This window comes from Drosophila sulfurigaster, chromosome 3 (assembly GCF_023558435.1).
Source record: "Drosophila sulfurigaster albostrigata strain 15112-1811.04 chromosome 3, ASM2355843v2, whole genome shotgun sequence".
Lineage (NCBI taxonomy): Eukaryota > Metazoa > Arthropoda > Insecta > Diptera > Drosophilidae > Drosophila > Drosophila sulfurigaster.
The window spans coordinates 48,517,899-48,535,181 of record NC_084883.1 but is presented as its reverse complement, the minus strand read 5'-3'; the positions used below and the strand labels follow the sequence as shown (position 1 = coordinate 48,535,181).

Here is a 17,283-nt window from a genome sequence, read left to right as displayed (position 1 = left end):
CCAACAAACAAATGCCATCTCAGTAAGCATATTTCATTTGGTTAATCCAGAACTTCGGACTAGGGCCAACTGTTGCCTAAGCAAAGCTGGAGTTACAAAAATAAAGCATGTAAAAAAACTACAGTTGAGTGTGTTCGACTGTGAGATATCCGATAAACGTTCTTAATATAAGCAAGACAATGTGTTATTATTATTAAAATGTACTAAATTAATATACAGATTATACCGCTGCCTATTTTCAGTGAATGTAAATATGTACATGGCGGCATTATTATTAAAATATAGCGACTTAATATACTGACAGGCTAGTCTCAAATTTGGCGAAAGTTATATTTGGTATATATTTATACTATTGCATTCCAATTATATCAAATTAAAAGTAAATTTGGTATATGGATATACTATTACATTCAGAATATGCAATACAGTATACAATATACCGGATTGTTAACCAAAGAAACTAAGATCAAACTGCATCCGTGCGACCTATTTGCCATAAAGGCAAGACAGTGCAGTATTATTCTCAAAATATGCACAATAAATATACCGAAAACATTGAAATATACCAAATGCTATATTTGATATATCCATATACTATTACACACCAAATATACAATAGAGCACAGAATATACCAACAACTAAGACCCGATTGCAGCAGCGTGCAGACGGGTATAAAAAGAAGTCTACGAACTTTTCGCATAACACGTTCAACTTCTGTGCAGCGCATAACAGTAAACTGTGCCACAGACAACAACAGCAACATTAACACTAAGCACACCAAGCAGCAAACAAAGGCAAAAGAAGTTTTTTGGGGTTTTTGCTGGCTCCTAAGTCTTAAGGCCAAGTTGGAAGAGGCCAAAATAAGGGCGGCAAAAGGTGGCACGGTCAGGGCGTTGCTTTCATTTTGCTCTTGTTTTTGCTCCTCTTTTTTTTTTTTAACGGTGGGCCACACGAGGGGGGTGAAGGGGAGCGGTGCACAAGTGCCGGCCGCCGGCATAAATATGTCAAAAACATCGCGCTATAAACAAATTGTTTTGTTGCCAGTACAAAACAGAAGAACAAAAAATAACAACAACACACAAGTGAAAATTGAATGGGAAAATCGAAAAATCGAAAAGTGGCAAAGAAGAGCAGCAGCACGTCATGTTGAGCAGGTGATATTATATTACAATTGTCAGCAGTAAGTAGGGGAAGTATATGGAACAGACGAAAGGAAAGAGAGAGAGAGTGGAGTTGTCTAAGAAAATACTTGCGATGCGAAATTGAAGATTAGTCACGCGGGAAAATGGCAAGCGGCAAAACCCAAAACAGAATGCCAGGCAAAAAGTGCGTGTGCGGTGTGTGTGTATGTGTGTGTGTGGTGTGTGGCCCACTCGTTGAGTGGAAAATTTAAGCACAACCGCGATGTATTTATCCAATTAAAAGTTGAAAGTGCTACGAGAATTGCGTCTCTGATATTAGTTTATAATATAAACTAATAGCCGTCAAAAGGAATAAATACGATTGCGAATAAAAAAATTTGGAATTTGAGTATGAAAATTCAGAAAAAAATAACAAGTAAGAAAGCAGCAGTCGAGTGTGCTCGACTTTGAGATACCCGCTACACATTTTGAATAAAAGAAAAACGGTTCAGTATTACTCTTGAAATATACCAAATATACTGTCATCCATTTTTAGGACTTTCCAAAATTTAACAAATTAATGTATCAACAAAATACTAAAATTAACCGAAAGTTTTATTTGGTATATCAATTATACCAAATGAAATGCATATTCGATATATTGATTTACTATTACATTAAAAATAAATATAGAGTAAATACAATTTTTGAAAAATACCCTAATATCATATGCCTAGGGCTTTATTTAATATTTTGATTTTGAAAATATACCAAAGAGTGCAAAATATACCATGTTGTCGGCCAAAGCAACTAAGACCCGCACAAAAATATTTCTTAAATAGCTTTTACAATTTTTATCTGATGGCAACCAAATTTTCAGGAATCTTAAATACTACTATATGTTATATGTATTATTTTTATACCCGCTACCCATAGGGTAGAAGGGTATTATAACTTTGTGCCGGCAGGAAATGTATGTAACAGGTAGAAGGAGGCATCTCCGACCCTATAAAGTATATATATTCTTGATCAGCGTCAACAGCCGAGACGATCTGGCCATGTCCGTCTGTCCGTCTGTGTGTCTGTGTGTCTGTGTGTCTGTGTGTCTGTCCGTCTGTCCGTCCGTCCGTATGAACACCTAGATCTCAGAGACTATAAGAGATAGAGCTATAATTTTTTTTCGACAGCATTTGTTATGTTTGCACGCAGATCAAGTTTGTTTCAAATTTTTGCCACGCCCACTTCCGCCCCCGTAAATCAAAAAAATCGAATAACAAGCGTAATTATACAACTAGAATTTTGCGAATTTTGGTATATACAATAATAAGTATAGTATTTATGACTCCTGAAAATTTGGTTGCGATCAGATAAAAATTGTCGAAGTTATTAAAGAAATACTTTTGTATGAGCAAACACGCTTACTTACTAGGGGTCTAATATACCATTTGGTATTTTTAGTGTTTTTAGTATATTTGGTATATTTTAATAATAATACCCCAAAATATATTTTTAGTATTTTTGTAGTATAATAATTTTGATAATAATACCGCAAAATATATTGCTTTTATTCAAAATGGGTAGCGGGTATCTCACAGTCGAGCATACTCGACTGTAGCTTTCTTACTTGTTTCTAGTAGACTCTAGCTTTAAAATTACGATTGTTGTTAGATTTTTGTCGATTTGTGGCGGACGCAAAAATTTGAAACAAACTTGATTTGGGTGTTGTCGAAGAAAATTATTGATCTATTACGTATAGTTTCTGAGATCTATGTGTTCATACGGACGGTCGGACAGACAGACATGGCTATATTCTTACATTCTTTATAAGGTCGGAGATGCCTGTTTCTACCTGTTATGTACATTTCTTAGAGGCACAAAGTAATAATACCCTTCTACCCTATGGATAGCGGGTATAAAAAGTATATAACGTAGCGCACTTGAGCTTGGCCAAGGTCTTATGGAAATTCTATGTATGTTATATGGTTCGCTCCCCCAAAAGAACAATTTTTGTGCTTTTTGATTTAAATGGCAAAAGCTGTCAATGAAAATTAAACCGAGTACCGAGTGTTGAGTGTTGAGTGCTGCGAGTCGACTGCAACTTGAGGGAAATATTAAATTTTTGTCAAATGAAATATGCAAACGAGTTTTTGCTTTCCCCACAAGAACTTCTGACTGTTGCTGCTGCTGCTGCTGCACGTGAACTTCTCCCACAGCAAGTATTTTTTTGTACGAGTAGGAGCAGGTGAAAGCCAAGAAAATGCACGCACGACTGCCGCACAAAACTTGGCTCAAAGTGAGCACGAGAGCAGCTGAAAATAAATTGGGAGAGCTTAAAGTGGCTGTATTTAAGCCAAGTTAAGAGCTGCCTAGCCTATTCCATAGTCCATAGTTGTTGCCTGCCCATTTGTTAGTTGATTTATGCCAAAGAAATGTTTGCTTTAACATTAAGAGAGCGGCATCAAAATCAGCTGTCAGCTTTTTAGCATAATCTCAGTGTAAGCCCCCAAAAGGCAGCTACAATCACGAAATCAGCCAACTGATTTAATTAACCAAGCGACTGTGCAAAAGCGGACTAAGATTCAAGAATTTAAACTGAAGGTGTTGGAATGCATAGACAACTTGTTAATCAATGTCAGTGAGAGAGAAAAAGAGGAGGCAAGGCTTCGCTAGTGTTTGAGCCATTACAGTTCGATGGCAATTCATTAGATTAATGGCGCTAATGGGCTGGTAAACATTGCGGCGAAACAATGGCAGCAAAACAACTTGATGTCAGGCTTCGACAGAACGCGCCAAAAATTAATAACAACAAAACAAATTTGATAAGCAGCCAAACAGCCAAACAGCAGCAGCAGCAGAAATTAATGAGGCCAGCGACAACGATGACGAGTCATCAGGCATCAGGCATCAGGCAAGCAAGCAAACCGAAGCCATCATCGACCACCAGCAGCGACATTTGTAAGCAGCCAAAAGACACCCCTTCAACGCGCTTCTTGTTCACACTCACTCACTCCCACACACAGCCAACAGCCAAGAGGCAACAGTCATTGCTCATGCATATTCATTCATTAACTGGGCTAAAACAGCTGCTGGCATTTAGCAACAACAGCAACAACGAGAAAAGAACTCAACTCGCACTCAACTCTTCCGCAAATTCTATATATACAAAACGAGAGAACATATATTTTTAGCAGTTGTTGCCCGATATATTTATGCTGCCATGTGTTGGCCTTGTTTACGCGCCGTCATTTTTGTGTTTGGTTTGGTATTTGCTATTTGGCTGGCTTTTTCCCTTCTCCTACTACAGCATTTGTTTGCATTTCATTGACGCAAAGGTGTTGCCGCTGTTGATGCCGCTGCCACAGCGAATTTGCAATGGAAATTAATTCATATGTTTGGCAAAGCGCCCTTGGCAGTGAATACCCAGTGAATACCTCCCAGCATAGCCATCTATCATCGAACATGCTTATAATGCATATCGTCCCACGGGACGTATGCGCGATGTGCACTGTGCGATGTGCGTGGAAGGAGCTAGCTAAAAGCTTTGAGCAGCGAGCCAAATCGCTACAGCAGCTGTGTGCTACACTGTTTACAGGAAAATACAAAACTTATTACTCATACGCATAGTGCGCCCACTTAAAAGAAGAACTCTCTCTCTCTATGTTTACAGCGTTGGGTTGGGCCAATGTATGCAATCTAGTCAAATAAATATTTGAGTTTTATTGTTCCTACTACGAATGTGCGAATGCGTGTGCGTCTGTCTAAAGTTTGCAAGAAATTGTATTGTTTTGACATTTATGTACACACACACACCCACTTACACACAGAGAAGTACTGAGGCTGCTGCTATAAAATATTTACTCAATTCATAATAAAATTGTATATTATCATTTATTAGCTCTCTCATTAGCAGTGCAGACTCAACTTTACAGCCTCGGCTTGACAGCGTAAGTCTGGCATTTTATTACTCGAGCTAGATAAAAGCCAAAGCTTATTTCGAGCATCAAAACTTTACTTATTTACAACTTCAGCTACTCAAGCTCAAGGCTTTTCAACACAGCGCTGATAACAAAACGCAATGCAATTTATTGAACTATAAAACGCCAGCTGTGCCTTAGACTTTCGTCTAATAACGTATTGCAGTCTCCCTCGTAGAGCTGTGCATAATCTTTATGATAAAGTATACGTATTTTTAATCAACGTTAGAATCTGTCCTTCGACATTTTGTCGAAATACGTAATTCCTAAATATTACTAACTAACACACTAATCAAGTTACAAATATTATTTTAAAATTATAAATATAAAAATAGACTATAAGCAAAAAAAATACCATACAATATACCACAGAAATACTAAAAGCCATATTTGGTATATAGATGAAATACTACATTCAAAATATACTATTATGAATTTGCCACATTAAAAATATGGTATTATTTGACATACTAAATACTAAAATATACCTACGGCACTATTTGGTATATCATTGAGGTACTACATTCAAAATATACCATACCATTCTTAAAATATACCATTTTAATATAATATAAAAAATACTGAAATATGTCGAGAGCCATATTTGGTATATCGTAGGCGTAATTTGCCTAACAGAAATATTTGTTAAAGAACTTTTTATCCAATCGCCATCAAACTCTTAGGAATCACAAATACCGCAGTTGGTATTTTCTATACCAAAATTCACGTTGAGTGCAACTGCTTTTTGACATTTGGCGACACTTTAATATTAGGCTATTCAATACAGTATATTTTTAACTTTTTCTGTACTGCATTTTAATAATGAAAGTTAACTATTATATCGAAATATTATTTTTAAATGAAAGCCACGAAACAATTGAAATTTTGCATTTTATTTTAGGTTCATAAACTCTAGTTAGAGTATATTTTTCAGTCGATCGCTTGAGGCTACAACATTCTGGCTTATTTTGATTTACAACATCAACAGTAATTAAATTATAACGCACAGATATGGACACACAGAGCTCTCGACGCTATGTTTGTTTTGTGATTGAGATACAATGCTCATAATCGAGCAAAATGTGCTTGCTAGCCATATAAATAAAATGCTTTGCCTGCAATCAAAGGGAATAGTTTACATTGTGTGCTATTTAAATGTATACTTTGTTTTCTCTTTTTCAGTTGAGCATCAAGGTTACTGACCACAATTTGCCCCGACCACAGCAACAGAAGCAACAGCAACAAATATACGAATTCAAATAGAAGTATTTCGATGTTTGGCTAGCTGAGGATATTCGAAATACCAGAGCGATTTATCAAATTAAATTCACAGCATGAAACAAAAGGGATGAAATATGAAAAGAGCAGAGAGAGCGGGAAAACCTGGCTAAGAAAACAATGCAAAAATAACAACAACATTCATAATTAATAGGAATAACAGACGAGCAGCAACAGAAGAAGCAGAAACATTTTGTTTAACTTATAAATTTGTTAAAACAAATCAAGACAAGAGATGCGAGCAAAGATAACAAAATTTGCCAGACTAAATTTGAGTGTGTATCGAGTGTGATATGAATGAAAATGCCAAGCCATAAAAAAGGTAAACACATCGCCCAGACTGACGAGACGATTATGGAGGAGAAGGAGGTGGAGAAGAAGGAGGCTTGCTGTCATTTATGAGACTTATAAAATGCAAATGGCAGGCAATCTAACAGATACGAAGTTTAGCTTAAGCAGCTTAAAGGCGAGACTGACTGCAATGAAGAGTTGCCGAGGCTACTGAGGATGACTTACTAATTTGTGACATGATCAAGTTAACCAAGCCATTGACAAACAAGCGGCGCAAACAGCCCCCCAGACGTTTATCCAACCTGCAGCTGCAGCTGCAGCCTTAGTAATCGGGGCAAAGACAGAGAGAGGAGAGGAAAAGAAACAGCCGCAGTAGCTGCATTCTGCATTCTGCTGCTGCTGTTGTTCATAGCTTGGAGCCGTGGGGCAAAGTTAACCTCACCTGACTCGGACTTGGTCTCCTGCCAACTGCCAGCAACCAGCAACCAGCAACGAGCTACCAGCTAGCTGCTGCATTGTTGTGCTTATGAATGCATTGTGTAAAAAACCAGCAGCATTTCTTACCGCTTGTACCCTGCAGACATTATAAAAAGCACAGCAGGGCTTTAAGTGCAACTATTTTAAACTCGAGAAAGGAAAGAGAAACAAAGGTGGTCTTGAATTTTCACTATTTTCGCTATGTTATTGATGAGTGCTTGAAATGAAATGGAAATATATAGAATAACATAAATTGTACTGCCAATTTATCAGTTTAGCATTCAAGTATAATTTAATGTATATGAACAAATTCCAACATATCGTTAATAGTGTAAACTTTCAAATTCATGAGCAAGATAAACTCTATAAAAAAGTATACGTAAAATTTCCAGAAAAACTTTAATATTCAATTCCACAATAAACAGCAATAGAAAATGATTAAAAAAGCAACATTTCTAGACTGGCTTTATAAGCAACCTTACTAGGCTGAATTAAACAATAATTTACATTTTAAACAACAAGAGAAACTATATTAAAATATTAGTACAATTTTCATTAAAAACTTTTTAAAAAGTAAGCAAGATTTCTAGACTGACATCATAGAAATATACAATATCTTTTTAAAAAATAAGCAAGATTTCTAGACTGACATGAATTTACACTTTTACTCCTGCTCTTAAATGCGGAATTTGATAATACAGTTTCACTTGCTGTTAAATGCCGAAATTAATATTAAAGTCATTCTAGAAATTTGTCTTTTTGTTTTTGCCCCACTTTTATATTCCTTTATTTACTATGTAACATGAGCTCTCGAGCGGAAGTCGATGAGCCTATATTTCAATGTCTCAATAAGTCTTATTGCTCTGTTGAACAGACATATGAGGATAATTTCAGTATTCCACTAAGTCAGCAAATAAATAAAGAGTCAAACAAAAATAGACTTGAATTTAGCTTTATTTTGTTTGTTTTGTTATTAAGGATTTTATTTATGGAAGTTCTATTATTCTATGGAGTATGTTGATTATTAATTTCTATTACAAATTTGTTTGTAGGTTCTACATAATTATAAATAATGCGGTTTATGTTATTTATACATACAAATCATACAACGCATTTAAAATTTTAAAATTTTCTTTTATACACACTGACGGGCAAAACTGCTCAATACTCTAATTTCAAAGGTCGGAATTTTCTCTTCTAATTTATGCATGTTGCAAATCTTCGTTTTCTTTACGGTTCATTTTATTCATTGATTCGATATCTAAGAAAAAAAGATTTAATTAGCTCTAGCAGTTGAGCATATTTAACCAAGTGCGTAACTTCTTCAACACTTGGTGACAATTAATAATTGCTAAATAAAATTTACACTTTTATAAATTATTAATTTGTTGTTTTGTTGATAAGTTAATTAACTAACATATGATTCTTGAAATGTTGAAACCATTTGATAATATAAGAAAACATAGCAACAACAAATTGTATATTCTTTGCGGTGTTGTTAATACTTATTTATTTTATATGCTGTTCTTAAGCGAAAGTCTTAGTGAAATATGCAAAAGAACTCTTCTTACTATTCTTTGTTAGAAGTGAACTCTTTTTGAGAGTGCTAGGACTTGACATGTAATGAAATGCATTCTTATGCAGGGTATCTACAGGTGCATCATTAATTTTCCCCTCCATTGCCTTTCCATTGTTTCGTTGGTCCTGTTTGTTTGTTTGCTTGTTTGTTGTGGCTGTGTCTGAGCTCCGCTCTCATTCTCTCTGTCTCTGTCGCTGAGTCTCTCTGGACGCTGGTTTAGGTTTTTAGCATTGTTTTTGCCTGTTGGTTGCATTGGTTGCCATTGCCTTGGCTTTTGTTTGCCCTAAGTCCATTATCCTTTATGCGTTCCATATGCGGAGCACAATGCACAACTACTAGCTAGAGGACCCAAAGCAAAACCCAAACCGCTTTGGTGGCAATCTGCATATGGCTGCCAGTTGCAACTGCATATTAAAGTTAAGCTTGCTGCGACTGGCAGCAACATAAACACACACCAGCAAATGGCAATTTAATTAAAATTATGCACAACTCTCTTGCAGATGTTATTTTTCCCCCAACTCTCATCTCATCTCTCTTTTCTTGTCTCTCACCTCATTTGCTTGTACCCGCACTTAAGTGCACACACGGCGGCTGTCAATGAGTGTGCCTCATTGTGTCCTCGACAGGACACTGAAAATGCAACTGCAAAGTGCAAATTGCAAACTGCAAAACTGAGGGCATGACCATGTCAAGTGCTGATTTGGCATGCAGCCAGTTCAACAAGCGATTCCCCTACGAATCTCTGTGTCCAAGTTGAAGGCAGTCAAAGCAGACGCTTCATTGATTTTTGTTTTGCCAATTTCAGCACTTTTCAACCCAAACTGACTGACTGACCGAGTGTCTGACTCACTCTTTAGACACCCGGAACAGTTTTGCCTAGTTTTAATGCCGAGAAACCTCAGAATAAACAAACAACATTTTCGAATTTTACGATTTTTATTTTCGCATTTCTCGATTTTGTTTAATTTTCAGCCACGATTTTTATGAAGTCTGCCGCTGCTGTTGCAGCTGTTGCAACCAACCACACAGATTTTGGCCTGCAGTCAACGCCACGCGCATTTTGTCAGAAGTTCAAGGACATTTTGTTTTTAGCCACAGGCTGCTTCAAACTCACACAGCTGACCAACCACATGTCAAAGGCAGGCCACGGGAATTAAGACGCTGTCTGGGATTAGACAAAAGCGCAAAAGAAACAGATTGGAATTGTGTGTAACTGTAAGTGTAAGTGAAAGTGAAAGTCGTAGGAAAAAAAAGGACTGTTCATTTTGTGCGTGTTCTGTGTGCCAAATGAGCCAGAACATGGCTAATGAGGCAAAGCCAAGTTGTCGTTGCTATTGTTGTTGTTGTTGTTGCCGCTGGTCAGGCTAAATTTCATGAATAAATTAACGCACTCAACAGCTGATTGGATTTGGTTGCCTTTTAAAGCTGATCATGCTTCACATATTCGATTACTTATTTTAGTATTTCCAAATATGGTATTTCAATTAAATTTGTTATCATTGACTAATTGCTGTGTTGCTGTTGCAACAATCGACATGCCACACGGCAACGACAGCGGCTAATCGTAATTAGTGACATGTTCCACCAAATTAGCCACAGATTAGATAGAGAACATTTATTGATTTGCCTGAAAAAGTGAACAGTTTGCAGGTGAACAAATAATGTGAGATTGGGGATTAAATAAAGCAAGTATTTTGGGAATTTATTTTGTTAAATTATAGCAGCGAATGTTAGCCAATGACTTTGTGTATTTATTGATCAGATCTAAGAGATTTTATTAAAAACCTTGTTTTAATTTGATTAATATATATTTATTGATTTAAATTATATCAGAAAACTTTAGCCAACGACTTATTTTACTCATTGATTAGAGAGATTGATTAAGAGACTTAATGTCTTATTTAAATTTGGATCATTTATCTCCGAAAATAATGTGAGATGGCCATTAAATAATGCTTTGTCTATTCATTGATTTGTTATCTATGAGATTTCATGTAAGGTCGCATTTGAATTAATTTTATTTGTTTATAAAAATTCTATAAAAAAATATTACTTGTTGACTAGGTAGCTAAGCGATTTGATTTAATGTTTCATTAGAATTTGAATTATTCGTTTTAAATATTAATATTTCTGGGAATATTTCTCATCGGCTTGATTTATTCATTGATTATATATCTAACAGTTTTAATTTGAAATGCCATATAAATTTGTATTTTTTTGTTTTTTAAATTTCTATCACTAAATTTCTATTCTCCAACTTAGTTTATTCATTGATAAGATATCTAAGAGATTTGGGTTATTCATCATCATCAATAATTTCAAATGGGGATTCAAAAATGCGAATGCTTTAGGCACTCGATTAGTTAATTTATACCAGAGAATATTTTACATCGGCTTTCTTATTTAATTGATTAGCCAGTATCATTTTAATTTGTATTATTTAGCACCGAAATCAAAGACTTTTTCATAGTTATGTTGACCAAAAACTCCAATCTGCAGCTGAATTGGCGGCAAAGGTTCCGTGGCATTTGCATCCATCTCTTCAAAGCAGACATCAATGTTGATTTGATTGCAGAATTCTCCGAGATGTTTCCAAGGTTCCCAGCCAGATAATTCCTTAACTCGTAACGCACATTGAATGCTATATTCTATGTTGTCCGAGATCAACTTTTCGCAGCTCACTTTGCAGTGGTTTTTCGTATACATTTTTCCATCTTGACACCAGTATTCATTGCTAAATTGAAATAAACCAAAACGTCGAAGACCATATTTGTTTGGCTCACTAATCACATGAGTTTGAAAGTCGCTTTCTTCTTTCACCATCGAGCACAATCCTGTTGGGAGACACCAAGTTTATGCATCTGTAAAACCAATTCGCAACGATCAATCTGAACAGCTTCGGATGTGCTCCACAGCAATACAAAAAGAGCAACGATCACGTATGACTTTTGCATTTTGAGATAGCGTCACTCTGTTGCAAATGTGACACTCTGTTATCAGTACACAATTTGGTGATGCTGCGACAACTGCTCAAAGCAAACTGCAGTGTGAAGACTTCTGTCGCAGCTTATGAAATGATTATCGCTTGATGTGGAATGTGTTACGTATATATAATTCTCTATTTACAATTCTATATTCGTCTTTTTATGTCCCTTATCTAAGTGTAATGAAGTTACACACTTTGTCGCATACATCACGCCTATAAGATTCTCACACTTTAAGTATTCAAGGGCTAAAGATTTCTAGACTAAATTAGTATACTAACTATACTAAATTTATAATAAAAAAAAAATATATATGTACATATTAAATTATATCGAAGGAAGAATATAAGAGAGAATATAAGAGATGCCAAAAAAATACTAAATGATTCCGAAGAAAGTATATAGGAGATACTAAACCCAAAACCCCAAAAACAGTGCAGTATTATTCTAAATATATACCAAATTAATATACCAACAATATATACTCAATTATACAGATTGAAGTATATAGAAGAGAATATAGGAGACGGCTCATTGTGTCTGTTACATACATTTATATAATAAATAGATGCTATAATAACATTTTACCCATTGTGCAGCAGGTATACAAATTATTTTAATCAGTTGTCCAAAGCTGTAAATATATATTTTATTTAATTGACCGACATGTGGAGCCGTCAAATATTGGCATTTAATGAACCATCTAAGCACACCTATTATCATATCATCATATTTACGACAGAAACATAACCTTAGACCCTCTCTTGACTCTGACGAATAGTATTATTCTATACGATTAATTATAATCTTGACATTCACTTTCGAGTAAATAACAAAGCTATATGCATAGTGTATATAACAAAAAAGAAAGATTAAAATCGAATTAGCGTAGGTCAGCATAGAGGCAAATACTTTCAACTAGAGCGCTTTAATAAAGATTTTTGTGGGCAAAACAAAAGCTGCTTTCATATCTGCTTCAGCCTCAGTTGAACGCACGTTTGATCGGCATAAAACTTTGCCAAAGTACGAATTCTTTACCCCGTGTGCTGTTTTTTTGTTGGCAATTTTATGAAGGGTAAATACTTGATTTAAGCTTTGCCGAAAAGTATGAAATTGCCGACGCCTTTTGCCAACTTTTATCCCAATTCATGCACAGCAAGTTGGCGAAACTTTTTTGCTCGACTAGCTACACCTGGCCTCGTATATACATACATATAGTATATATATCATGTGTGTGTGTGTATGAAAATATTACATGCTACAGCTATATTTTGTGAGGCTTAGTAGCCTAATACCTAACACAGACACAAATCATGTAAAGCCAGCGCTGAAAATGGCAGTCGCAGCACATAAACTTTGTGTTTAACTAATTGCTGCTACAGACCGCAGACAACGCCACGCCCCCCGCCTCCGCCCCCACCGCTCCCGCTAAGCTGCTGTGTAACCGCTGAGCGAAAAGTGAAACTGGTTTGGTTGCATTTTTTGGCAGCGCACAAACTAATTTACTAGCTCATTACGTATACTTAATAATTTATAGAATTCATATTAAGCATACGCAAAGCTGGCCACAAGAGTGAAGCACACACGTACACACACACACACACACACACTCCTGCATGCCACAACTGACATTTACCAGGGATGACAGCAAACCGCAGCAACACAGAGAGAGCATCTCTAAACGAGAGGGGGGTGGGAGGAATGGGAAGTGCCACATGTAGCGCGTCGTGCAACAAAATTAAATAATTAAGTGCTTAGTCCGTGGCGCCAACTGCAGCTAATGAATAAACAAAATGCCAAAGCGACTGAAACCACTTCGTCCTCTGTCTCTGCCTTACACTGAAAAAAATGACTAGTTTCTAAAGTCAAGAATGTTCTAGAAAATTGTGTTCTTCAAATAAGACCAAAAAAAAACACCAAATTCTTAAAATACGATCTAAAATACTAGACATAGGTTAAACAAGTAAAAAAGCTACAATCGAGTGTGCTCATTTTGTATTTTTTTTATATAAATATACCGAAAATATACTAAAATATACATAATAATATATTTGGTATATATAAAATATACCATAGAGTACTAAACATAACATTCATAGCAGCTAAGATACTAAAATATACCGAAAGCTGTATTTGGTATATTGATATAGTACTACATAACAAAATATACTAAATATACCATCAAAGTCAGCAAAGTTCTCATTGCAGTAGGTGTTTTTTGCCATACGAAAGTATTTCTTAAACAACTTCGAATTTTTATCAGATTGCAATCAGCGCTGATTAAAAAATAGAATAGTAAAATAATAAATAGTGGAAAAACCACAAAATATGTGATATTTTTTTTATATTAAAAGACTCTTATCTCTTATTAAAAGGAACTTGTTCTTTCTGCAATATATCAAATGCCCTTAAAATTAAGATGTGCTTTTCCATCTTTATGATTTTCATAAACTTTACGCACATTTTTAGATAACAATTTTTAGTACAAAAACAAAAATCTTTTATCTCTTATTTAAACAAATTGTCTTTCATATTTCACTTGTCATCAAGTCATGTTTTCAAACTTGAAGTTCTTCACGCTCTATGACTATAGTTTTGATTTAAGAACATTTTTTTGATCAGTATATGAATCTATATTTATATATTTTTCTCTTATTAATAAGAACTGTTTCTTCATATATGAAGTGTCCCTAAAATCAAGATGTGTTGTCCACCTTCACGATTTTCATGTTCTTGACACACAAGAATATTCTTAGTACTAAGATCAAAGTTTTTTTTTGTTCAGTGTACTGACCCACACACAGCTGAAATGAAGCATGTAAAGTGAGAATTTATGTGTTGTTGCGCCTACCTGTTACAGTGAATCCTCGTTTACGCTTGGTCCGTCCGCCTTTGATATGATTATTTATTTGTACATTGTGTTTATACAGATTGAAGCGCGGCCTTGCTACATTTGTTTTTCTTTGCTGCACGAAATGAAATGCGCGTTTAAATGAAAAATATCTCAAATAATTATAATAAATACTTTTTGGGGTGTCCGCTTCGTTCCCTTCACTTCACATCACGCGTCTCCCACTTCGTGTGACGCGTTTGGCGCCGCGCGAAGTGTTTTCTTTTTTTTTCCCGGGCAAAGACTTTCCTTTTTCCACACACACACACACGCAACGCAACACAACGGAAAAGGGAAAATTTAAATTAAACTGATTTGTTGCTGTTGTCGCTTCAGTTTTTCGCTGCTGCGGCTGCTGCTTCTTCTGCTTGACAGCTTTTTTTTTTGGCTTTTGCAGTTTTTGTTGTTGTCCTTGCTTTTTATTATTGTTGCTCCGCGAGTTATTTTGCAATGTAAATTGTAAATGCCAGCTGGAAAATTAACGCGTATTTTAACAGCATTTTCGTGTGAAATGTCAAACAAAAAAAAACAACAAAAATTATTCAAACGCATTTCAACGACCATTTAAGCTCTGGCCTATAAATATTAATCATACGCATCGCTGGACGTTGCCACCATGTCGGAAGTTCTGTTCGTGGCTGGTTTGAGGGCGATTCTCTCGCCCAACCTGATTGTCGCAGCAATTACGCAAATCGAATTAATTAGTTGCTTATTAGTTTGACCCACTGTCAGCTGCTGCCACGCAAATTGCAGCCAATCAACGCGGCTCAAAAGGGCAAACAGAGACGTATAACGTATAGCAAAAAGGAAGGCGACTCACATCAAATTGCAATCCTTGCTGCAATTTGCATACGAAATGCTTGTTGCAATAACATAAAATTGCAGACAGACAAATGATTGTTTTCGTTAGAGTTGGCGTCATAAACACGCCATAAACCCATCAAAAGCCTCCTCGCTTCTCACTTTCACTCTGTCTCTCTCCCTCTCTCTGTTGTTGGGGCCAATCAATGCGGCAGGCTTCAAAGCGAAATCAACGCAAATCGAAGCTAAATTAAAAATGCAAAAAAAAAGTATAACAAGAACCCAAATGAGAATTGACTTATTCGCTGGCTTGGCCAAATGAAGCGCAAAATTAGAAAAACATAAAAAAAGTGTGTAGAAGAAAACAAAAAAATAAATGTGAAAAAAGAAAAAAACGAGGAAAAATTGTGAAACAATTTGCTGTTTGGAATTGTTGTTGCTGCCACTTGAGCCGGAAGTGCGGCGAATAGCAACAATGCCGCCAGGGCCTTAGAGGATGCAGCCGAAGACAACCAGATAAGCCAGAGAGAGATAGTGAGAGTGAGAGTGAGAGAGAGAACGGGAAGTAGGTTGAGTTGGCGTTGCCATTGTTATGACTGCTGTAATACGCTTTGCGAGGAGATTACAATGTCTGATTACGCGTTTTTATTATCTATTCTATGTATGTGGTTGTGCATTGTACTCAAAACGTTTATTAATAAACTGCTCAGCGAGCATGTGTGTGTGTGCATATATGTGTGTGTGTGTGTGAAAGTGTATTTGTAAGGCCGTCAACACAACAAACTGGTAAAAGGTAAATGCAGTTTATTGCCAATGTAAATATACAACAAAATTTGTATTCAATTTCGCAAGCCACAAAATAAATTATTGTTATCATTTGTTGTTGCAGTCTTTTTATTTATTATTATTGCTGTTGCTGTCGCTGTTGTTGTTGCTGTCGCTGTTGCTGTTGTTGTTATTACTGAGGCGATTTGTGTATTTCATGTAACATTTAATTCGATTTGGTATGCAACATTTTGCACAATTTAATTGCATTTTAATTGCTTTTGTGAAAGTCCCCGAAATGGAATCCGAACTCCAAGTTTCAATTTAATTGAGCGTAAAATCTTTTTTTCATTACTTCTGCACGTCTTGCAATAAACAAACAACGGAAACGCTTATTTGTTCAAATTATATTTAAAAATTCATTTCATTCCCATTTTTGTTTATACACATTTTGTATTTCGCGTATTCCGTTTTATTGCCGTTTAATAGCAAATTATGCATTCTTTAAACTTTTTTATAGCATTCTTATTTAAAAGTTATTCATTTTCGCTTTATTTCATGTAATTATAACATTTTTATTTACTTTTATTGCTGTTTCATGGCAAGTAATGCTTTAAATCATTTACAGTTCAATATGATAAGTTATATTTATTACTTTTTTGTTGAATTTGAAATGGAATTTTGTGTTACAAATTTTTAACTAAAGTTCGTAAACTTTCAAAAGTCTTTGTTGTTATAGTTTTTACTAGTTTCAAATTTATTTAGTTGTATCTTATAGTTTTATAAAAGTTATCATTACAATTTTGAAATAATTTGATTTCATTTTTTATCCGAAAGTTATATTTACTATTAATAAAAATTTTTATAATAATTTTCAATTCTAAAATTTCGAATTATATTAATTATTCATAGCTGCTGTCATTAAAAACTTCAAATATTTTTAATTATAATCTTTTTCCCGAATGACATATTTTTTATTGCTCAAATGTTTCGTTAAAATTTACAATCATTTTCATTATATTTTTTTTATATTTTAATTTTCATCTTCTACCCGAATGTTATATTTATTATTGCTAAAAGTTTTCATTACAATTTGCGAAGATTTCAATTTTCATCTTTTAC

The 17,283-nt window shown here is 35.2% G+C and overlaps 1 protein-coding gene across 2 annotated transcripts in view; it reads right to left on the bottom strand.

The window, feature by feature from the left end:
* LOC133845184 (adenylate cyclase type 6) overlaps positions 1-15,065 on the bottom strand; it is a 41,889-nt gene extending 26,824 nt beyond the window's left edge. For both annotated transcript variants that reach the window (XM_062279561.1, XM_062279562.1), the window contains exons 1-2: positions 14,731-15,065; positions 14,557-14,671 (exon numbers count right to left, since the gene is read on the bottom strand). The gene's annotated coding sequence lies outside the window, so the exon portion shown is untranslated. The remainder of the gene's footprint in view (positions 1-14,556; positions 14,672-14,730) is intronic.
* Between the last annotated feature and the right edge of the window lie 2,218 nt (positions 15,066-17,283).